The following is a 6,000-nucleotide window of genomic DNA, read 5'->3' as shown; positions in this document are numbered from 1 at the left end:
CTCCCTCCTCCTGTCAGTGAGCCGCAGCAGCTGCAGCCATGTTGGAAACGCTCAGGCAGCGGTTGTGCTAACAGCTAGCGTCAGTGGACACCAACAACCGGGAACGGCGCTGTTGTGGACAAAAACAGTCAGGGAGAGGGCTCATAACGGAGACATACAGCCCCCTCAAGCCGGCTGCTCTTTTACCAGCGGTTGTATTTATGTAGATAAATATTCACATCTACGTGGAAGAAAAAAGACTGCTGGTCACGGAGAGTAGCTGCGGCCGGGCTCCGGGGCCAAAGCGGGTGAGTATTGATCTCTCCGGTGGGCGGATTAAATTGGAATAGCCCACCGTTAGCTGAGTTAGCTTAGCATTAAAGGGGTAACACAAATAGACAATGGGGGTTAACGTGAAGGCATGACGTGTTGGATTGTTTTCAGGAGCTTGTATTATGATTACATGTGAAAACATCCTGAGTGAATGTAAAGAAATAGTGCCTATCTTTACACACGTTAAGTCATTTGTATTCCTAACAGACAGATAGTGGTGCAGTGGCCGAAACCACCCCTCTGTGTTTCTCCGCTGAGGTGCAAAGGTCCAAGCCAAGAAGCCTTTCTGTCATACGGGGCAATATCGTCGTGGCATAAAAACACACGTGTTTTCATGAGTAATGTTGTTTAGACTGAGGCTTACTGTTGCAAGCAGTGGGTTTAAGACAAAGGGAGGGCAGCTCCTGTCTATGCATCATGAGTGTTTTGGGTTGCCTGCTGCCTTGTCAACCACAATAGTGTTCTCATATTGTTGTGCTAGGCCTGGAAAAAATGTATTAATATTTAAAGCAACTTTGGATTTAAGACTAGAAATCATTCCTTCAGTCTGCATAGTAATATTAGATTGCTATTGTAGGTGTAATGCCTTATTGTAAAGGGCAGCCTCGTGAGCGGCAGTCCTGTGGATGTGATTTGACAGGTTTTTTTGGGGGCTTTGGGAGTCTAAAGCTGCCCTGTCATGCCTCACACAGATTTCAGCCTTCCTGCCTTCTTCTCATCTTGTTTCCTGCCTTTATGTGACTGTCGCCCCCTTATTACATCCTCATGCCCCTGAAGCCAAACTGAGGGGTCAGGACCCCAAATCCTCTCAGATATGTTTACTCCCATTTTTTTTAAATGGAAAAATTAACATGACAGCTTCAAAAAAAAAAAAAAAAAGTTTGTGCCAGTTCTAAAACTGGCTGAAATTGATTATGAAGCCTCTTCATGATTTACAAACCCCCCCCCCCCCAAAAAAAAAACAATTGGATAAAGATTCAGTATTTGTAGAATGTTATTATGAATGCCTGACGCTGCAAAGTGACGCACGGCATGCTGCAGAAATAGCCATTTTCAGGGACATTTTTCTCATTTAAAAAAACAAAACAAAGAAGAATGAGTGTTTTGTTATAAAGACACAACTTTATAACTAACAGGGCAAAGAGATTAAAAGTTTCTGCTTTGTCGTTCCTCACTAGAGAATGACTGACTGTGAAATCATGATGGATTGGAATAATTTTCAAGCAAATAAACACAAAATGAGATGTTTTTTTTCTCAGTGATTGAGCATGTGCTCGTTGGTCCTGGGGGACAACATAAGACTTATAGTGGAGATATATTGTTAAATGTCTAGTTAATAATTTCCAGATTGTATGTCCACTCAGTGCTGTGATTTATGGCCTTTTACTCAGGTTTATATCCTGACACGTCGAGCATGTGTAATTTACATCACATGCCTCATCATTGTCTTATGTAGAAATATCCCGACTGTTTTTTAATTTGTGAATACAGTCCTGAGTTGTCTAACGTCTCATCAGATCATTGGAAAAGCTTTCACTCTTAAGTGGCTTTGTTTCTCATCAGTCTGTCAGCTCTTCTTGCCTCCCCTCCCGTTTCTTCCACTGTAATCTGAAGATGCAGGGATGGGGGGAAAGCCACACAGGCCATGTTGGATCGATCTTTACACCTGTCTGTTTTCAGTCGGGAAAAGATAAAGAAGAGAGACAGAGTGAGGGAGATAAGATGGGAAGCGAGGGGAGACGTGAAGTAGGAAGACAATTGGATATGAGAGTTGAGGAGAAGGAGGGAGGGTGTTTTTTTTTTTGGAAATGAAAGTCGGCCCTCAGGTGTGTCAGTCTGATACAATCAGTGGGCGGGCGTTTCCCCTCCTATAAGTGACAGCATACAGTACAACAAGGAAGTGGAGAGACAGAACAGGAACACATACAGGCGTCTTTGATTGAGCAGAGGCTCAGTCCTCTGTGAGCCGACTGCCAACATGCAGTTCTGGGATTTCCTGGGCTGCACCAATAAAGGTATGAGGAACGTGCGCATTCATACTGATGGCTCGTGGAGTGTGTTCAGCTGTGATTGGACCGGTGTGTGTGTGTGTGTGTGTTTACTTTGCTCTGGTAGGCAGGTAGAGAGGGTCTGGCAGGCTGAGGGCTGGAAAGGAATTTGCGCTGCTTGCCGCTGTACAAGCAGTTGCATGTGAAAACCTCACAGGCAGGTAGAGAGTGGAGCCCAAACAAAGACGCTGAAGGCTCTGATTCACTGTCAGCCTGCCTCGTGTTTCCTTGATAAACCCAGTCGGCTTCTGTTTATGACTGATTTGTCTAAAGACAGAAGTAGCACAAACGAAGTGATTGATTGTATCCTTTGCCCTGAATGATATCTGATTTAGCTCACAGCGGTTGCCTTGAATAAACACAGCAGAGGTGTGCTGTCCTGTCCATATGGAGCGCTCTCTTTTTCGACTTCTTCACTGCCTTGTTGTGTTTTTGTGTACGATCCGGGAAAAGTTCTCAAAATTCCTACAAACCTACAGGGGAAATATCACGACCTCTGCTGCTGCTAACGCGTTCTGATACTGAAACCGCCGCTGCAGCTCCCATATGGTGCCATCGCACTTACTGAGCGATGCTTCCAAAGGACGGAAGATCAACCTTTGTTATTTACGAAATGCCTTGTTTATAGGTGTTAGATGAGTTTAGGAAAGAGAACCAGTCCTAAAGTCTTCCGTTATGGTTTTCTGCATTGATGATCGCTTATTTATTTTAGAGCAGTGTCTGAAAGTGCCCTCCCCTCTTTTTTTTTTTTATCTCTGCTGTCAAATAATTTCATTGTTCATCAGACAGACAGAGAAAATCCATGTAAGCCAGAATCTAAACTCCTTATCTCTTTGGCAGTGTCACAAAGGGTTAAAAACATCAGATTTCCGCTAGACAGCCACAAGTCAATCACAGCTATCAAATGTCAAAGCTCTCAGATGTCCCGTTTGTTGTCCGCGGGGCTAAACGCAGGTGACAGTGAGCATGTTGAAACGGTTGTGTGATGAAACCTTGTACCCGTAAACCTTTTTTTTTTTTTGCCGCTGCTGTGCGTGTGCGCAGTCGAGCTTCAAAGTCTGTGAAAGTCTTGTGGTGTCGGTGAAGTTGCGTTGTCTTTGTGGTTACTTTATAGTGCTGGATTGAATTCCAAAACAGCACAACCTCCAACACCCATCCTGTGCCTCGGGCCTTGTTTTCTACTGTTGCATCAGAGGCACAACCTGGGATAGCCAGAGGAAAGACATACTAGAACACATTGTTGCTCAGTTCATACCCAAAGGATTGTTGAGGCTTCGTAATGGAATTACATTTTCAATTTTGCAAATCTAGCCGATGCCTCTTTTCGCGGAAGTTTCCTGAAGCAGCTCTATATCACATTATAAATAATAGATAGGAAACGAGAGCTTGACTTGACTACATTAGTCGCTTGAAGGGGGCAGTGCAGTCGCAGCTCGTCTGTTTTAGACCTGTGAAAGTAGGACTGGAGACACGAGTTCTTGTTGTGCCCTCAACAAGTCTTCCCCCTTATTTGCATCCACTGCTCGCTGTTTTGCTTAACTTGCCTCATGTGGTCCGAACTCTCCGACAGATGCTCTCACTGTGTCGGAGCTTTTAATACATCTCAGGAAAATGTACGTTTTCCTTCTAGGGTTGAAGCGTCGCTTTATAGATTATCATCGTGTGACGTATTGAAACCTCATCCTCTTAACTCTTTTTGAATAAAACAACACAACAGAGACGGCTTCTTTCTAACTGGTTCTATCGAGCTGATGTTAATTACATTGTGCAGCATGGTAATGGGAGGTCAAACTGGGCCTGTCTGATTTCCTTAATCCATCTCTGGGCACCTCTGCCTCTAACATTTTCTGACAGTTTTCTGGATATTAGTTCCTCTACTAAGAAACATGAGTATCCAACAATAGATAATATCGTCCTCTGAAGCAGCGTACATGAGAGTATTTTAGACAAACAAAGTGGGGGGTGCTGGTGCTAAAATCTGTTATTCTCTGTTCCTGAGAGGGATCAGAAGCTTCTGTTTGACGCCTCAGATGCCGGGGTCAATGAACTTGTAAGTCCGAGGACTAACTTAGGCGCTCAAAGACACGAAGCTTGTGAAAAAGCTTGTTTGTGTAAAGATATTGTAAGAAGAAGTGAGAGTGTAAATATATGAAACCGTCAGGGAGAAGTGAGAATAGAAGGACGTAAAGGAGCCGTTGAGAGGGTGGTGGTCCTATCATGTACTTTGATTATCTAAGTAATGCCGCTTACAGGTGAGTCATTATCATTCTGTCACAGTATTGATCCCCCCCCTCCTCATCTTGAGTACAGTCAAACAACAGAACAGGGTTCAGATCTGATAGAACTTCATGAACTATCTCTTTTCTTAAGTTTCGCTTGGCTCAGCGCTCTGTTCCAGTCTTGACTTTCTTTTCTTTCTGTCTTTTTTTCTATTTGCAACAACCAATGAAACAAGTGTGATTTAATGTCGACCAAAAATATCAAATTGTCATTATTACTAATTAATCATTATAAAAGTTTATGTTTCCAAGAAGAGTCAAATGAATAATGACGGTTGATTTAACAGGAGAGGATAATAGTGCACTGTGTGAAAACGCAATCGTTCCTCTGCTCAGCAAATTGAGCGTGTAACTTTAATTAATCGTGCGTACACAAGCGAGTGACCCTGCGGGGCGCCCTCTGCTCTGGGACTGGCCTCAATAAGATAGATGCAGATGTGCAATAGAGGGCCACTGCAAACCACTCACGGTCTCTTATTACTGCAACTTTCTCTGCCGTCTCTCTGCCGTCGTCCCAATGCAACAAGAATTAGAAGCAAAATGATTCAAATCTAATGATTTACATCCAACGAGAGACATTTTCTGATCGAGTGTGTGCAGGAAACATTCAGCGAGGAGCTCCCAACAATAAGAATCCCCTCTTTAAAAAGCTGCCACTTCAGGGGACTTCAGTAGTTCTCGCTGTGCCTTGGCGCTCCGCTCCGTTGTCTCTTCTGTTAGGCAGATGAGCTGCGAAAGGCTGCTGCTGTTGTTGTTGTTGTTGTTGTTGTTGTTGTTGTTGTTTTTCTTGATGGGAATAGGGTTGTGCAATGCCCTTAGCGGGGTGTCAACCGTAGCGTAGCCTCTGTGCTTTGCAGCCGGAGGCAATCGTTTTCTACTCTTGAGTGGGAGAGAGAAAGAAAGAGGCTGCGAGCGCGAGGGAGGCAAATGCGATGGAGTAGGAGGGAGAAGCTCAGAGGAGCGTTTATACGAGTGAAAAATGGCATAAGCAGTTCAGAGACAGATGTTTGCGCGCTGTTTTAATAACAGCTTGCAGTTCTGGATTGTAATTTGTGGACGTGAAAGATTAAAGTTGGCTTTAAAGCTCGGTCAGGAAAGGAGGAAATACTCTGGCTGGAGGCTCTTTTACTGCTCTCTTGATCAACATATTTACGTTGATGTGCAGTAGTTACAGGTTTTATATAAAGCCCACAAATTGACAGCACACATGGGATCCGAAGACAGCTATTCAGGTAGCTATCTATTCACAAGCATCATCATAACATCATGCTTAAGCCTCCTTCATAAAAGTGCTCATCATAGCTCAGTTCATCAACGCCTCGAATGCAACATTTCTGACCTGGGTCTTTTCGTCAGGGTGA

The 6,000-nt window shown here is 44.0% G+C and overlaps 1 protein-coding gene across 5 annotated transcripts in view; it reads left to right on the top strand.

The window, feature by feature from the left end:
* Positions 1–6,000, top strand: part of LOC306824711 (focal adhesion kinase 1-like) — a 55,720-nt gene continuing 49,720 nt past the window's right edge. For all 5 annotated transcript variants that reach the window (XM_079344980.1, XM_079344978.1, XM_079344979.1 and 2 more), the window contains exon 1: positions 1–287. The gene's annotated coding sequence lies outside the window, so the exon portion shown is untranslated. The remainder of the gene's footprint in view (positions 288–6,000) is intronic.

This window comes from Symphodus melops (assembly GCF_947650265.1).
Source record: "Symphodus melops genome assembly, chromosome: 5".
NCBI classification, from domain to species: Eukaryota; Metazoa; Chordata; class Actinopteri; order Labriformes; family Labridae; genus Symphodus; species Symphodus melops.
This window is presented reverse-complemented; position numbering and strand designations above follow the sequence as displayed.